This window comes from Pinus tabuliformis, chromosome 9, assembly GCF_031772625.1.
Source record: "Pinus tabuliformis cultivar Carrire ecotype Pingquan chromosome 9, CPIR1, whole genome shotgun sequence".
Lineage (NCBI taxonomy): Eukaryota > Viridiplantae > Streptophyta > Pinopsida > Pinales > Pinaceae > Pinus > Pinus tabuliformis.
The window spans coordinates 1,675,648,734-1,675,668,323 of record NC_142307.1 but is presented as its reverse complement, the minus strand read 5'-3'; positions in this window follow the sequence as shown (position 1 = coordinate 1,675,668,323).

Genomic DNA, 19,590 nt, shown 5'->3' with positions numbered 1-19,590 from the left:
TAACAACACCAGTGATTACTTAGAGAAAATCACCGCAATCAGAGTAACAACATCGGAGGAGTAACAACACCAGTGAAGTACTTAGACAAAATCACCACGATCAGAGTAACAACACCAGAGGAGTAACATCACCAGTGAAGTACTTAGAAAAAATCACCATGATCAAAGTAACAACACCAGAGGAGTAACAACACCAGTGAAGTCCTTAGACAAAATCACCATGATTAGAGTAACAACACCGAGGAGTAAGAGCACTATTGAAGTACTTAGAAAAAATCACCACGATGAGGGCAACAACACCAAAGGAGTAACAGCACCAGTGAGATACCTGAAGGAAAAAGAATGAAAGAGTATTAACAAAAAAATATTATATATATATATATATATATATATATATATATGTCATTGTGTTTTTTTTAAGATCAGAGGTGCAGAGGAAGAGTTCTATGCACTAATAATTTCAAAACTAGAATTATCAGAGAAATGTTTGATAAAGGAGTCTTTAGAAGCTAGACAGTGGTAAAGTCTAAGGCGATGTCCACTTACAAGAAAAGGAATATGTGCCTCATCAATTGTTAAAAGTATAACAATCCCGTTATCAAACACCTTGTCAACTTCATATGATTGAATCCATCTGGAGCAAAGTTCCCCTTTAAAATAAAATGTCTCAGACAACCTGTTCTATTGCTTTCACAATACCCTTAGCCTCTACCCACTTTGTCACACAATATGTGCAAACCAGAATGTGAACTTTCTGATGTGAAGGTGAATTGAATGGCCCAATGAATTCAATAGGCCATTGTTCGAAGGGCTCAAGAACTAGTTGAGGCTTTAGTGCATCTCATATGCCCGACCAGGCTAACCCATCCATTGGAAACTATCACACCCTCGAACATATTTCCTTGCATCATGAAAAATAGAGGGCCAATAGTACCTCATTTGCAACACCTTATGACATGTCCGCTTATCTGCAAAATTTCCCCAGTAGGGGCCATCATGAGCAGCTTTCAAGACACCACAGATGTCATCCCATCATGAGCATCTTTTAGGACACCATAGATGTCATCCTCACTTATGTAGTGCCAGATTTGTTGGTCATGTCCCGTGTAAAAGAGATATCCTTCTATCCATGAATAGTGGATAATATGATGGATAATCCTTCATTGTTCTCTATAATGTAAGTGTTCATGCACTTTTATTGTAGCAAGATAGTTAGCAATATCTGCATACCACAGAGTGTGAGTAGAAATTGCAAAAAGATGTTCATCTAGAAAACTATCCTCTACAAGGGTACCTTCATCACTAGTATCCATTCTAGACATGAAATCTACAACCACATTATATTTCCCTAGCTTATCTACAATGGTAATATAAAATTCTTGAATTAACAACAACCATCTTGTAATACGACCAGGGGTTATTGGTTTATTCATCAGATACCTGATAGTTGTATGATCAGTGTGAATGAAAGTAGGATACCCTGTAATATAATGTTGAAACTTATTAATAGCATAAATAACAACCAAGAACTCTTTTTCAGTTACCGTATAGTTCAGTTCAACAGGAGTCAAGTTCTTTCTAACATAATATATCGCATACGGTTTCTTATCCTCATGTTTTCCCAGGACCGCCCCTACTTCTGTTTGAGAATCATATGTAGAGATTTGAAATGGTAGCTTCCATTCAAGACCTCATAATATTGGAGCTTTACAAACTAGTTCTTTGATCCCTTTAAAGGTTACTTCACATTCATCTATCCACACAAACTCTGCATTTTTAGGTAATAATTGAAAAAGTGGGAATGTTGTCTTAGAAAAATTCTCTATAAACCACATGTAATAGCTAACATAACCAATAAAGCTACATACCTATGTCTCTATGTTAGGTGTAGGGAAATTCAATATCACCTCTACCTTAGCAGGATCAACCTGAATTCCTACAACTAAAAGCAGGTCTCCCAACACTATTCCTTCCTCCATCATCATATGAAATTTTATTATACTAAGATAAACATGTGCCTGTATACATATTTTAAGTACTTTTGCTACGTTTTCTAGACCTTCTTCAAAAGAATCACCATATGGGGTGAAGTCATCCATGTAAATTTCAAGACTATCATTGATTAGATCAAAAACAATTCCTGTTACTTCCCTTTGAAAGGTAGCAGGTGTGTTACAGAGACCAAATGGGAGAACTCGGTAGGCAAAGGTCCCCCAAGGACATGTGAAGGTGGTTTTATCCTGATCCCGAGGAGCTATTTGTATCTGGTTGTATCAACTAAATCCATCTAGAAATAAGAAAAACTTCTTTCTAGCTAATGTATCAAGGACCTAGTCAATAAAGGGTAGGAGAAAATGATCTTTTAAAGTTTCTTTATTTAGGTCCTTGTAATCCACACAAATCCTCCACTTGCAATTCTTCTTAGGAACAATGACCAGCAAAGAAACCCATTAACTTTCCGATATCGAATAAATCAAACCCACATCTAATAGGTTATGTAATTCATCTTTGACAATGTTTTTTCAGGCAGGGTCATTCTTCTCTTTGGATGCCTAACATGTCGAAATTCTTCTTTAATGTATATGTGATGAGCTCATAAATCAACAAGGATGCCTTTCATATATGTATACTTCCAAAGAAAGGCTCCTTTATGTTCCTGAAGGACCTTTAGTAACTATTCAGTTTGGGAGAGATAAAGGCCAGGATTAATATTCAATGTTTTCCCTGGTTCAATTTCTACAAAAATGTTGTCACGGGGTACAATTACAGGAATATTTCCAACTTTTGTTTCTAGTTCCATATTTTCTTGAATGTTGTAACTCATAACATATTCGAATAGCTGGCAGGTTGGGTCAGAAACGAAGTTGGGACTGCTGAGAAAGGTGTTAATGGCATCATCCTACATTTCATCCTTGAAACAAAGAGCCTCACTGATGGTAAGGATCGGTCTAACTTCTTCATTCTTAGATTCAGGCTCTTTCATAGGTAGAGATTTTTGCATCAAGGTAAATCTTGGTTTATTTGACGAACTTGGTTCGGTAGGGGGGTAGAGGATAACATTCTTTGTAACTTCCCCATTAGATATTACCATATTTCCAGACCGACACCCAATGTAAGCATCTACGGTCGTAAGCCAAGGTCTTCCTAAAATCAAAGGGTGTCCACCGACTGGGGATTGGGTATGTAAAACTAAAAGTAACAGGGTATTTCCATGAGTCTATTAAAATGGTTATATCTTCCAGATTCCCTATTCGTCTTATAGTAGACTGATCTTCCAATTCTAGGATGGTGGGAATTGGTTTAAGGTTCTATAGACCCAAGGTAATCACAATTGCAAAGGTTATAACATTAATTTCTTCCCCCAAATATGCCAGTACATTTGGCATATCAACCCCATTAAACTATACTGTAAGAATTGAGTTCCCCGGATCCTTGTATTTGACAGGTATAGGCTTCCCCAGCATTATGTCTAATAATTTTCCCATAACGTGAATAGTGAGTGGATCCTTTGGTTTTCTACCAAGTTTCTTAGAGAAATATTCTTTAATTGTTTTGGCATAAATCAGTATGTCCTTCATAGCCTGAAGTAACGGGATTTTGACAAATAAATTTTGTAGCTCCCCTAAAAAGTCGAATTCAGGACGAGGACTTGGCTTTCTCAATGTTAATCTCTCAGGATAAGGTGGACCAACCTGACATCCTCTAGTAACAATCATTTGTGAAGGGGTTTGTTGTTTCATAGGAATTTGTATTGACTCATCCCAGTTGTTCTAGTAGAATCTCTAGGTTTTGGTTATGAGACTTCATCATCAGTATGTTCAACAATTATTGGTGAAGTTTGCGTATTCACCACCCAACTGGACTGGAGAGTTAATTTGTTACATTCCGTGATGGCAATACTACATGCATGGAGGTTAAGCCTCTTAACTTGTTGAGCCCCTCTATTGTTTGTATTTGGATTGGATTGAATAGGATGTTGTGGATGAAGAGGAGGATTACTGATGGATGAATTAGAAGGCATTTGTAGCTCTTGTTGTGGCATAGGTTGGGAGAATTGTCTTGAAGGAGGAGGTCCACACCAATTCTGGGTCCATGAATGGTTTCAACTAGATTGAGGGTACCATGGTTGCTAGGGAATTGGATATTGATAATAATGCGACCATGAATGTGAAAAAGGTACAGACTGAGGCCTAGCATTCATATTATTAAAATACTGAGAAGGGTATTGAGGCATATCATGTTCTGTGGTCATGGTTTCCATGGTTTCTTTGATACCATAAAATACAGTTGATCCATTTCTTCATTTATTCCTTGAAAGATTGCCTTCAGCCCAGGAAGATATGGACAAGTGCTAGTGGAATGACTTTGTTCACATATCACACAAGTCTCAATGGAATTCAATGGGCATTCCTTTAGTGTATGCTTCTTCCGGCATTGAGGACAGAAAATGGAAATAACCTTCTCTACTTCTATCTGCATTTGTTTTACCTGTAACATGTCGAACTTTGATAACAGTGTGCTCAGGATATCAATTCTCAAATTATCATACAAGTTCCTAATCTCTGCTTTTGTAACTCCATGGTTGGATTCCTTGAGATTTCACATCCCCTTCTTGTGCCTCACATCACCTCATGAACACTTGATCCATAATTCATAGGTGGTATCAAATTCCTCCTATGATATATCTCCTTTCCCTACCACATTCAATAGTTCCAAATATTCCTACCTCGGTGCCCAAAGAAAGATTATTTTCAAAATATTCTTATCCAGATCACAATGGCCTGATCTCTGCAAACTATATTGAAAGCACTCCACAAATTCCTCCATGTTCTCATACTTGTTTTGCATAATCTTAAAGATTTATTCCTTCACATCTTGGGATTTGTAGTAGTCTTGATATTTCTCGAGGAAAATCATCTTCATATCATGCCATGTAGAAATAGATTTTCCCCCTAAACCCATAAACCATCTCAAAGTTGTGCCCTTCAAAGTAGTGGGGAATATCTTCAATTTATGAGCATTAGAAATATAATCATACCCATGACAAAAAACGTCGAATTCAAAAAGGAATTTTTTTTAATCCTCAAAAGAAATACCATGGAAATTAGGTAACGTGTCAAAGAAATATGCTCCATAGGTGTATCACCTCTTATATATACAATTGGAAGTTCAATCGAAGAGGTTGCAAGAGCCCTGAATATTTTCTAATACCCACTTGGAATCTTAATAAGCTCTGGCTCTAGCTGTTATATAACAAGTGGTTGAGGTTGTTTAACGGTTCTCCCTTAATCAAATGGCACAGAGAATTCCATCAAATCTTCTTCCTCTGAACTTGCAATATGCAGTTCCTCATATCCTCTACTTGCTACTTCTTCTTCCTTGAATTTCACTTCAATTATTGGGGAAGGTTCAGGTTGTGAAACTGATTTCCCCCCAGATCTCATATGAGATCTCACCCTAACAGTGGCTCATGATGATGCTCTTGACTCAACTCTTGAAATGATCTCTTGAATGTAGGTATTTATGCCTAGATCTCTCCCTCTTCTTTTCGGGGGTCTTCCTCTACCCATTTTATTTGTATCTTTGTTCATACAATCAGGAAATAAAAGGAAAACATTCAAGAAAATCGAAATCTCAAGACCTGTTGGAGGGTACATGTTGGGTCCCTATAATACTAGTGATTACCCCATTACTATTATAGTTATACCCCTTATTTATATTGTTGTGCCCCTATTACCCCCATATTGTTATTTCTGTGCCCCATAGAATCCCTCTATTGTTATTTTTGTGGCTTTATATTATTATTGTTAGGTCGGCTGGATTATATTGTGACTCCTTAGACTCCTATATATAGAAAGGAGGTTTTGTCATTTGAATCATCAAAGAATTGTTCATTTATGTAATGTAAAGGAGGTTGCCCCCTCAAAGAGGCTGAATTCTAAGGCGTTGATCTATCTTTTCTATCTTTTCTTGAGCTGGTTTCATAACATTTGGTATCAGAGCTTTGGATTCTAGGGTTTCGCTGCTCCAAACAGGTCATCGTGGCATTTTCGCTATAACTTTTTTTCTGTGACGTTTCAGAAGTCGCAAAAAAAATTCATTTGAGAAGAAATCGCGCTGAACCTTGGGTCCAAATTTCAGAGCTTTTCACGTGATATTTTCGGAGATATGATCTGAGGAAGTTGGTCTTTTTGCAGACTCCTGAATTACATTCAAAACAGGTGACCTGGGGAAAATTGTCATAACTTTCTCTCTGGGAATCAGATTGAAATTTCGTAAGAAGTTACAGAAAGAGGACGGACTTCAGTTTCTTTTATATCTTTTTCAGAACCAAATATCGAAAATTGTACACGTGGCACTTCATACAACTTCGCTCTTGTAGAAAGGTCTATAATCAGGTCATCTTGGGAGATTGTGCATAACTCTTTCTTGGAGAATCCAATTTGGATCAGACTGGTGGCATTGGAAAGAGGACACAGGGAGCTACTATAGGTCACAAATTTAGAACTAGATGATTGGAAAGTACAGAGATACATCAGAGGCAATATCAAGCTCCTACAAAGTGAAAAAAGGTGTGTAGATTTTTTAAAATTTTTGCTTTAGCTTGGTTTGAAAATTTATTTTGAAGGAATTCAAAGGGCATAGTAGAGCATTATTATCGGTAACTGATGCCCCGAGGAAAGAAAATGCAAACACCTAGTAAGGAACCTGAAAGCTCTAGCATGACTCATGAAGAAGAGGAAGAAATGCTACATGATATATCAAAATTACAAGAACAAGTGCAACAAATGTCACGCTCACAAAAGTTAACAGATGCTAAGATAAATGGCGTGGAAGCTAAGATAAATGGCGTGGAAGCTAAGATGAATGGCATGGAAGCTAAGATGGACAATTTGAAGATAGATTTGAACACAAATTTGAAGACAGGCATGGCAGATTTGAAGACAGATTTGACAAATTTTCTACAAGAAATACTTACTAATGGTGAAAAGGTAGTAAAGGAAACTCATGATGAGAACAAAAGAAATGTTAATCATGATTCCATAGACGCTAATGTTGGATCGAAGAATCACCATATTCCAAAAATCGATATGAGGAAGTTTGATGGCAAGGATCCCGCCACATGGATATTACAGATGGAGCAATTCTTCGATCTCAATAATGTGCAAAACGCACAAAAGGTACGTATGGAAACTGTATATTTGGAACCAAATCAGTTTGTATGGTATCAATGGCTTTGTTCTCGTAAACAATTTATCACTTGGGCAATTTTTACGGAAGAATTGATAGCACATTATGAGGATACAAAAAGCAACACTTTTTTTAGCCAATTGATAAGTCTCAAACAAAAGGGTTCAATAATGGAGCACATTGAGGAGTTCCAAAAATTGAACATAAGGGTAAAAGATATTCCAGAGGAGCATAGGATTGATGTGTTCATAGGGTCTTTAAAGGATAATATCCAACATGATGTTCGCCTTTGGGAACCTGATTCATTAGAGAAGGCATTCAGGTTAGCAAGAAAAATGGAAAGCAAAATTATGGCAACTAGGAAGCATACCACTCACAACTATAAAGATGGAAGTGTTGTTGCCCCTAGTCTTCCACAACCTACAAGGTTGACACCACAACAATTGGAAGAAAAAAGAGCAAAAGGGCTTTGTTACAATTGTGATAGCAAATACACAAAAGGTCATAAGTGTGCTGAGAAGAAATTATTCTACATAGATTGTGAAGAGGAAGAAGAAAAGGAGCAAGAAAGGTCAAAAGAAGAGGATATATTCCAGGAACAAAGCCTAGATGAAGAACAAATAAATCCGACCATATCTTGTAATGCATTGGCGGGAATTACCACTCCTCAAACCATCAAGATAGAAGGACAAATCAAGAAGAAAAAGGTAATAGTGTTGATTGATTCAGGAAGCACCCACAATTTTATTCATTGTAGGGTAGCAAAAGAATTGAATTGCTTCCTATATCCAGCACCAGAGTGTCAAGTGATGATTGCAAATGGAGGAACAATAAATTGTTCTGGAAAGTGCCATAATATCAAGCTATCCATGGGAGAATATGTATTGACTAGCCCAATGCTTTCCATTCCAATGGGAGGTGCTGATGTTGTACTAGGAGTCCAATGGCTACAATCCTTGGGTACAATAGCTTTTAATTTTCAAGAACTTTTCATCAAATTTTCTACGGAAGGAAAGGAAGTTGAATTAAGGGGTATTGCAGGGAAACCAGGAAAGATAATCAGCTCTAATGGCATGACAAAGCTTCTAAAAAAGGAGCAAAGAGGTGTAATTGCACAATTATGTTCGCTAGATGTTTCCACATTGGAATCATCTATTTCTCCAGATCTCCAAAAAGTCCTGGACAATCATTCCAAGGTATTTGAGACTCCCAAAGGTCTCCCACCTATGCGTGATCATGATCATGCTATTCATCTGATTCCAGGAAGTGTTCCTCCAAACATCAGGCCGTACAGATATCCCTATGTCCAAAAAAGTGAAATTGAACGTATGGTTGCAGAAATGCTAGAGGCTGGTATAATTCAACCGAGTCAAAGTTCTTTCTCAGCTCCAGTAGTATTGGTGCACAAGAAGGATGGATCATGGCGCATGTGTCCAGATTATAGGGAGCTCAACAAGCTCACTATTAAAGATAAGTTCCCCATTCCTGTCATTGATGAATTACTGGATGAATTGCATGGATCAATTTACTTCACCAAGTTGGATCTTCGTTCGGGATATCATCAAATCAGAATGAAGATTGAAGACATTCCGAAAACGGCATTTAGAACTCATGAGGGTCATTATGAATTTTTGGTCATGCCTTTTGGCCTTACCAATGCACCTTCAACATTTCAAGGTTTGATGAATTCAATTTTCAAACCATTCCTTAGAAAATTTGTGTTAGTATTTTTTGATGATATACTAATCTACAGCAAGTCTTGGAAGGATCATGTTGAACATGTTGACAGGGTGCTACAACTATTGGAGGAGAAACAATTATATGCAAAAAGATCCAAATGTTTCTTTGGAGTCCAGGAGGTGGAATATTTGGGTCATATTGTATCTCATGAAGGAGTTAAGGTAGACCCTAGCAAAATTAAAGCCATTAAGGAATGGAAAATCCCCACATCCATAAAGCATCTGCGAGGATTTCTTGGGTTGACAGGGTATTATCGCAAGTTTGTTAAGAATTATGGGAGAATAGCAGCACCTCTAACAACATTATTGAAGAAAGATTCATTTTCATGGACTCCGGAAGCAACAAAGGCCTTTGAACATCTTAAAGAGGCAATGTGCCAAGCACCGGTCTTAGCTACACCGGACTTCACAAAAACCTTTATTGTGGAATGTGATGCTTCAGGAAATGGAATTGGTGCTGTTCTAATGCAAGATGAAAGACCCATTGCTTTTGAAAGTCGTCCAATCAAGGGAAAGTTTTTAAGCAAAGCTATTTATGAGAAGGAAATGTTGGCAATACTCCATGCACTTAAGAAATGGCGACCCTACCTAATGGGAAGACACTTCAAGGTAAAAACGGATCATGATAGCCTTAAATACTTTTTAGAACAAAGATTATCCTCTGAAGAGCAACAAAAGTGGGTCACAAAGATGTTGGGTTATGACTTTGAAATCATCTACAAAAAAGGGAAGCAAAATGTGGTGGCAGATGCACTCTCAAGAAAGGATGAGGATGTGGAAGCATTGTTGTGTGCCATTTCTATTATCCAACCAGATTGGATAAACGAAGCAAGGGAGGAATGGAAGAATGACGAAGAAGTGTGGGCACTTATTCGAAAGCTACAACAAGATTCCAGTACTTCTGATACATTTAGCTGGCAAAATGATTCGTTATGGTACAAAGATCGCTTATACCTCTGTAAGAATTCCCAGCTAAAACAAAAGATTCTTATGGAATTGCACACTTCTCCCTTAGGAGGGCACTCAGGATTTTTAAAAACTTACCACAGGGTTAAGAAGGAATTTTTTTGGGATGGCCTTAAATCAGATATTCAAAAGTTTGTGGCGGAATGTTTGGTTTGCCAACAAAATAAAGTTGAAACAATTAAGACACCGGGTCTATTACAACCTTTATCCATTCCAAGCCAACGTTGGGAGGAGGTTTCAATGGATTTTATCACAGGTTTACCCAAGTCTGAGGGAAAGAGTGTCATCATGGTGGTAGTTGACAGACTTACCAAGTATGCACACTTTTGTGCATTATCACATCCATTTAAAGCCAGTACAGTTTCTACTGCATTTATGGAAACAGTTCAAAAGCTACATGGAAACCCAAAGATTATTGTAAGTGACAGAGATCCCATTTTCACTGGAAATTTTTGGACAGAATTATTTTCTTGTCTTGGTACTCAGTTAGCTCATAGCTCATCTTATCATCCTCAATCTGATGGGCAAACTGAGATAGTAAACAAATGTTTGGAAGGATATCTTCGTTGCTTTGTATCTGATAAACAGACACAATGGGTCAAATGGTTGCCTCTGGCTGAATGGTGGTATAACACTTCCTTCCATACAGCAACAAAAATGACCCCATTTATGGCACTTTATGGGTATCAACCACCATCCATCACATCATATTTAAGAGAAAATTCTAAGGTTCAGGCAGTGGAACATCACATCGAACATCAACAACAAGTCCTCCAACTCTTAAAGGATAACCTCGTGTTGGCACAAAATAGAATGAAACAACAGGCAGATCAACATCGCAGTGAAAGAAGTTTTGATGTAGGTGATTGGGTATTCCTACGGCTACAACCATATAAGCAAATGTCCCTAAAGCAAGCTAAGAAGGATAATAAATTATCACCAAAGTATTATGGTCCGTACAAGGTGTTGCAAAAGATTGGTACTATGGCATACAAATTGGAGCTTCCTGCAGCTTCTCGATTGCACCCAGTTTTCCATGTTTCATGTTTAAAGAAGGTTATAGGCGACAAGCTCCCAATTCAAACAATATTGCCAGAACTTGACGAGGAAGGAAAAATTATATTGGAACCGGAAGCAGTCACAGAAACAAGAACTCGACAGCTACGAAATCGATCAATTTCAGAGTATCTTATCAAGTGGAAGAACTTATCCGCTGAAGATTCCACATGGGAGGATGAGAATTTTATGCAAAAGTATCCAGAACTACTCAAGCGTTGAGGACAACACTTTTTTGAAGGAGAGGGGCATGTTGGGTCCCTATAATACTAGTGATTACCCCATTACTATTGTAGCTATACCCCTTATTTATATTGTTGTTCCCCTATTACCCCCATATTGTTATTTCTGTGCCCCATAGAATCCCTCTATTGTTATTTTTGTGGCTTTATATTATTATTGTTAGGTCGGCTGGATTATATTGTGACTCCTTAGACTCCTATATATAGAAAGGAGGTTTTGTCATTTGAATCATCAAAGAATTGTTCATTTATGTAATGTAAAGGAGGTTGCCCCCTCGAAGAGGCTGAATTCTAAGGCGTTGATCTATCTTTTCTATCTTTTCTTGAGCTGGTTTCATAATAGTACACAATTCCCTCCCCAGGACGAGAGAGTGACCCCTAAAATGAAAGCAAATAAAGAAAATAAATTAATCACAAAATTATGCTCAGGACCTGAAACAAGGTGACATAAAAACTTCCCTTCCAAGGACAAGAGAGTGGTTCCTATGAAAAAGAAAACAAGACAATCAAAGCAACAAAAAAAAATATAATGCTCAGGACCTAGAGCAAGGTGAAAAATTCCCTCTCTAGGACGAGAGATCAGTTCCATGATCAATATTGGTCATACTTTCGTGCCCTTAAGAGCCTCCCTGACAACGTCGCCAAAATATTGGTGTTTAGATATGAATCATGCAATTCACCCAATTCCAAATTAATTATCAACCTAGGGCTCTACGAGTTATTCTAAGGCTATCATGCAAAGTATATGTAGGCCACAGTTTCCCTACCTAGTACTGAACATTCAACTATAAACTTAACAATGTGTAACCGTAAGCGATAACTGTAATGACAAAGTAGAGTAACAACAGTAATGACTGTAATAACAACAAAATTAACAACAAAGAAGACTCACAACAACACACTGATAATCATTCATATTGATAAATAAATTAGCTGAAATAAACCTATACACACATCTATCCAATAACACTTGGTCGGGAGAGTGGACCCAACTCCCTGATCAGGGTTGTGGAGCTATCAAGAAGTCTCAAAATGCTAATAAGATTAGAATTTCATTAATCACAAGGATAATACATGTATGATGTTACAGACTCAAAGTTAACATAGTTCCTTGTGGTCTTAACTGTTAGCTTTCATGTCCCTATAACTCTACTTATACAATTTGTTAACACTAATAGCTCCTAGAATTACAGTAGTTGTCTACCTACAATTACATAGTGGTTTCTTAAGCGAAACAGAATATAAATATAGAAGTTTGTTGATTAAAATATTGATCCACAGCTGCAGCCGATGTCTTAAGATAGCACTACCATATGGATGGTCACCATTTGAAGAACCATGGTCTTGATCATACTTCCTCCAAATCTGCAAGAATAATTGAGTTAGCAAGCTAGTTAGGCAACAATCCCCTATGACTATGATTCATTGAATAATGATTCATAACGACATGAAAAGAGGTATACATGTGTGGTTTATAATGTAAATTGACCAATGATGGCGTAAAATGGATACATGAAACAAGGTAAAAAGGTGGGTAAAAACATGCAAATTCAGCTACCAAAAATAGTACAGTTTGGTAAGTTAGTGAGACAGTGATGAAGGATTACTCACTGTGATTGTGAAATGCACAGTTCTGGGAGGCCAGTGACTGAGGATTGCACAATTAATAAAGTCAAAGAGATAGACAAGAAGCGCTTGCTCACTATGATTGCTTAGTTCGTAGTCCTCGAAGGCCAATGATTGCGTGATTGGGAAACTCAATGAGACAGGGAGGGAATACTGCTAACTGAAATTGCATAGTGTGTAGAGAGATCCTAATTAGAGAAGAAAGTTATGCAATTTCCAAGGGAAGGAAGCTGATTGATCACTATGACTGTTCACTGCCTAGTCCTTGGAGACAGTGATTGCATAATGGATAGTTCCAAGATGCATGATAAGTTGACTGAGGCTTGAGACTGCACAGTGCATAGTTCAGGGAGGCAGACTTGAGGGAGGTTAATCGTGGAAGGATCTTCTTTAGAAAATGACTAAGTGTGGGACCCAAGAGGTGAGAGATGGGACTAGAACATGACTTGAACATGATCACACACTTCTAGATGCTCAACAGGTCAACAATGAAGCATTTACCACCCAAAATTTGTCCTCATTGAAACAACAACCGAATAACACTTACCTCCAAGTGCAACACTTGAGATACACTTTGCGCCACAAGTGATGACACTTACAAAAAATACTCAAAACTTCTGTAATAAGTTTAATTCATATCCCTATAGTAGATAAAACACAATAGTGCAAGAGACTGCATGAATGTTTCCCTTCAAGAGTGTACATATGACTCCCTTTCACTAGATGTGACACTTCCCTTACCAAAAGGTGACGGTAAGAAAAAGTGAAAACGACACTTGAAAAATCTATAGCCAAGAGGACACAAAAGTGAAACTTGTATAAGTGAAAGCATGCAAAAATGATACTCACAAAAGTGAAAGTGACACTAATGAAAACCAAAGCGCACAAAAGAGACAGTTGAGAAAACTCACTGGAATAGAAGTACAAATGCAACCAAAGTGAGAGGAAGGTTATCAATGGAGGGTGTGCACTAACTATCAACATAGGTTTCATAGTTTACACACTGATGCACTATGCTATCACTGTCAATAGTGAACGTGAAAGCCTCACTTTCAAGGGTTGTGCAATGCCTACGTAAGGTTCCAATAAAAGAAGTGTACTTGTGAATTATTCGAGGATTGAGCATGTATAAGAAAGTGGTTTTAACACCTAGAGTCTAAGGAAACATTAACAAACCATGAAGCAACTATGTACAATCAAGGAACAACAGATCCTACAAGTAGGCTCCAAAATTCAAATGTAAGTAAAATTTTGGAGGTTGTTCGTCATAGTAACAATAAGGCCTCGTAAGAAAACAAAGGATTTGAGATATGGTCCCTTTGAGATACTAGAAAATGTGGGTGATAATGACTATAAATTCATTTTACCACCATATCTTCACATTTACTCAGTTGTGAATGTAGAGAATATGAAACTTTATGAGCCTTCCATGCTAGATTAGGAAGAGGAATAGGTCATACTTTCTGTGGAGGATTTGGCACCAAATGCTCAAGTAGAGCTGACAAAGGATATGCCTTTGAAAAAGAGCTCTCGGTCTACAATACAAGGGCAACATGAACTTTCACAAATTAGGTTAAAAGGACAGATTACAAGCAAAGCTAAATGGTACGACAGAGAGAAGGTGGAGGAAAGGTTTCCTCACGTCATTCAATAGAAGCTTTTGGGGACTAAAAGCCTCCCAAAATGGGGAGGTGTGATAAATATTGGAGAATTATATTGTTTTCTATCCATATTGATGCTTTTAGAGTGGAAAAGTTGAGGAAATAACTCTCAGGACCATTTTTACTAGCAAGAATCAGTTTGGAAAATTAGGCTCTGAAAACATATGAGAAAATTTTGAGGCATCAAATGACATTTTCTAGGGGTAAAAATTTTCCACTTTATTGTAACATCCTTTTTTCCTATTCTAAACATTACCTTTCCAACGACATAAGCAATGCATCAATTGCAGTATGTATGTGAAAGTTATACCACTCATAAGTTGACCTTCTTGTTTTCACCACTATAATTTGAGAGGATGCAACGTCGTCCCCCATAATTCATGGAAAAGAGGCTATCTATGTGATTATGATGTAGAAGAATATGGAATATTCTATATTGTAACTCTGATTAATAGTTGAGGTGGTCAAACCTAACCACTAGTAGGTTATTGGGTTGTGTTATAACTGGACCACTAGGAGGAAAAGGGGTTTCATTCTTTCAAGTGTATTTGTTCCATAACTGAGAAAAAATAGCCGAGAGGGATAGGAGATAGATAACATAGAGAGGATTTGTGCGCCGTAGTAGCCTAGAGGCCACATGCCATACTTCTTTGTACTCATGGAAATTTTCTATATAGAGAAATAGAGTAGAGCTACCTCACCTTCTAGCTAGGATTTTCTCCCAAAAGGGTTTCCTAGGTCATACCTTGGTACAAATGTGTGTATGAGATTTTATTTCACTGTTATCTACTTTTTGTATAATTTTTACTTTGCATGCATGCACCATTAAAAATATTCTATAGATCCATAAATGTAAAAAGAAATAAAATTGTAATATTGTAGAATTTTAGATTCTAAATATAATTTTGTTAGATCTATTGTGATGAACTATCTAGTGGAATATGAATGAGAGTTTATGGATCAAGGGGTCCAAAACACTAACCCTACGAGATGAAGCACCAAAACATTTGTGGGCCCCAAGGTGGTTAATTGGTACATAAAATTTTTGAGGGTGCAACCTTTTATTACGGTCTCCATTAGGACCCCAAAATGGCTTGAGAAATTTGAGACCCAAAAACCATGTAAAATTTTCCAAAATACATAAAGAATTGTTGATTCAATGGGAGAGGTGGATGGCCACTAATATCCTCCTATATCAAAGTCATGGACATGAATATCAACCCTATTATTTAATAATGCCTCCTAATTCTAGAATTTGGACAAAATTCTAGCATTTAGATGACCTTTTCAAAATATACATATTTTTTTGGACCGTTGTTTATGGGAACATTGCCATAGGTTAAATTTTCTGTAAAAGAGGCATCCATGACTCTTCAAGGTGTGCTTTATTTCCGAATGTATATTTTTCTCACCTTTTTTTGGAATGTGGTTTCACTAGGTTGGTTTGGAACTTTGTATTGTAAGGAATTGGTCATAGATTTCCATGGCCATCTTCATGGTCACGTCTATTTGATAGCTAGAAAATGCACTATATTGGATATTCTTAGGACAAGAACGTATTCAAAAGAGTATGTATTTCCTTACTATAGTTTAATTTCTATAAGGTCTAGTTAGCATGAAACCAAACCATATTTTTTTTAATAATATACAATAGTTGTAGAACACCTTAACTCTCACTAGCTCAATCTTCTAGCTCCTCAAAAATTTGGATAAATTGGAGGAAAGTTGGTTCAAACAATTCATCGTTCAACCTTCCTTATTTCCTCAAGTCAACATCAAATCAAGTTGGAAGCTTCAACTCATGTTAACTAAATTCCAAAAATGGATGCAATACCAATCCTCATATATTTTATGTTTTGATGGAGCATCAAAATGCAACCCCTTGGTGGAAAGTGTGGGAGGGTTTCTCATCAACTTTAGAGGAATCACTAAATTCACCTAGTCATTGAGTCTAGTATTGGCCTCCAATAATCAGAAAGAAGTTTACACTCTCTTATAGAGAGTCAATCTTGTTACCCTTAGAATTCAAAAATTAAACATAATTGGTGATTCACAAATATAATTAGACATCTACAAGCTAGGCCTTCTCCTGAAGCTTCCAAGTTAGGCCCAATATTTCAACAAATTTGGTTGGTGTTGAGATTTATACTATTTGTGGAGTCTTACCATGTGATAAGAAGTAATAATGCTCACATAGACTTCTATGCAAAGGAATAAATAGTTTATATTGTAATTAATTCATAATGTTATTTCCAAATGATACCATGATGTCCCTTACATTAACCATGGTGCATGCATTTCACACGCAAGTAGTGAATACTCAAATCCATGGAATTAAATGGGGGACATAACCTCCATCATTGAGTGATGATGGCACATTTTTCCCACCGGTCTAAGCAATTCACACACTCTCTCCATATTCGTGTGGGTTTCTTCCTTAAGCGAGGAATCTATCTATATGAAGGAACCATCATTTCCTAACATGGATTGAGACATAGGGTGGAGAGGACACAACATATATCCAACCATAATTTAGATTAGGGGGGGTTGCAATATTGCTAGTTTGTTATTCCATTGGAATAGCACCAAGCAACTATTCATCTTTGTTGCTTCTTTTTCATTATCCTTGGTCTTCCCTTGATAGCATGGGGCTTCTCCAACAAAATTAACCCTATGGAGTCACAAAATCAAGGAAATGAGGTAGGTCTCTCATTAACATGAGGAGGTGATAGAGGATTTGTAGACCTCAATTCAATAACTCCAATTCTAAAATGCTAATTTGATGATGCAAGTGGAAATGTCAATGGCCATTTTAATTTAGCAAAGGAATATCATGTAGTAGGCTCAAAGACAATATAAGGTACTCTAGTGCCAAATTGAATTTCTTTAGTTACATCCACCTCCATAATTCTACAATTGTGGACCCTAAAATGGTTTCTTCGACTCTTTTTGTAATTCAACTTCTAGACATGAATGCACATGCCCTCGAGACAAATGAAAAAATAAACAAAACTACCGCAACTCTTTACCAAAAAAATTAATTTAAATAAGATGTGCTTATCTCCTAATTCTCAACACTTAATATTAGGTTTTTGCTATAAAGTTCTTCCATATAATGTTGAATTACTATATTCTAATTATATATAATTACAAATCAAAATCCTTTATTTTAGAGTAAACTACATTAAAAAGTGTTCACTTTTATAATCTTATTATAGCATTTATCACATATTTTTAAAATATAATATTTCCTAATTTATATTCCAAAAACAATATTTTAAAAATAATAAAATTGAGCAAAATTTTATGCATATATAAAAATATACCATCTTTAAAACCATCACAAACGTAATTATAGTTGAATTAATGAATACTAAGGCTATGCTTTGAAAATGGATAACTAAGTTTAAAACATATAGCTAAATGGGGGCCCTACACATCAAAATGGCTAATTTAAAAAAAAATATAACTAAATGCGGGCCTTCCATGCCCTCTTGAGCCTATATTGTTCGCTAACTATATTGATAAAATATTTCAACGGTCATTACCTTGTAACGAGAAACTCTATAACACTACAAACGATATTGTTTCAATCTGTCATGGATATTGTTGGCGTTGAAAAATATGTTTTCAGAGTGTGGACAAATTCAATATGTGGAGGTTACGCACTCACTTGACATTATAATAGGTAATACTTCGCCATGTAGTTTTTGTTTTTTATATTTAAAGTAAAATTGTGGAGATTTAGAAAAATAAAATTATATATATGATGTTATTTTTGTTTCGCTATGTATGCAATAAGTGTTATTAAAGAATATAAATATATATTAAGTTATATTGTTTAAAGTAACAAATAAATTATTTTAAATTCATTTTAATTATGATGTGAAAGTGTGCATATTATTTATTTATATATATATATATATATATTTTGTTTTTATTTCATTTTATTTAGTAAAGGTATATTTTACATTTCATATAGATATGAAAATTTGTGTTAGAAAATTATTTATATATATATCTATATATATATCAAAATTAAAAATTAAAAATTATATTTATTTATTTTATTTTTAAATATATAAATATTGAAAGTATTATTTTTTAAATAGAAATGTGGTATCCCCAAATAATGTAAATATTTAATTCACTATGAATCAAACACACTGTTTACTATTTTAATTATAAAATTATTTCTTGAATTTAATTATGCAGAAGTAAATTAGCAGTGATTTGTAAATATTGTTTTAGTTGTTAAGTAGTTAGGAGAGACACTTATCTATCCCTAACTAATTTCTTGAGGATTTACTCAAGAAGGATTAAGAGGATAGGGGTATCCGAGATCAGGAGGGAATAGTGAGGAATAAAGAAAAGAAAAGGAAGAAAATTTGTGCTGAGACGTCAAACAGTTTTCTGTAGCTACGTCTGGTTAGGACCAAATCGCTGTGAGACTTGTTGTGCTGTACAACAACCCCCCATTTCATAAAATTTTTCTTTAAGAAATCATAATAGGAAATGGGTCCCTTTTAAACTTAGATGTGTGAATAAATTGGTATTAACTCATCATTAGAAAAACCCTCATCAAAAGGTCCAATGGAAATGATATATTTTAAAATAAACCTTTTGAACAATAATAAAATAGGTATTTTAAATAATTATAAAGTTCTTTGTTATTACGATAAAGCGATTGCAATATCGCATATCGCAATAATAAGAAAACATATATAAAAGACCCATTGACTCACTCTGATCCGAAAAAGGAAATCGCTATCGGATATCGGGAAAAGGCAAAACACATAGTATAGAGAAACGCCTCCCTCATTTCTCCGATGCGATAAAGGGTATCGCCATCGGCAGTCGGCCGTAACAACCCAATACATGAATTATGACACGTTCAAATCCTCCAATGCGATAAGGCATATTGCCATCGGCAATTGGCGATTTTGGAATGGCAGAAGTAATATGACCCGGACCCATCCCCAATTGCGATGCATTAAATCAAGGCACATGTTTCGAAACATATTTAAAAGGCTTGCATGCATTGTATCACCTTTTGGTGATCAAAGGATATTTTGGACTATTATTAAAACCTCCCCGTTCACATTACCA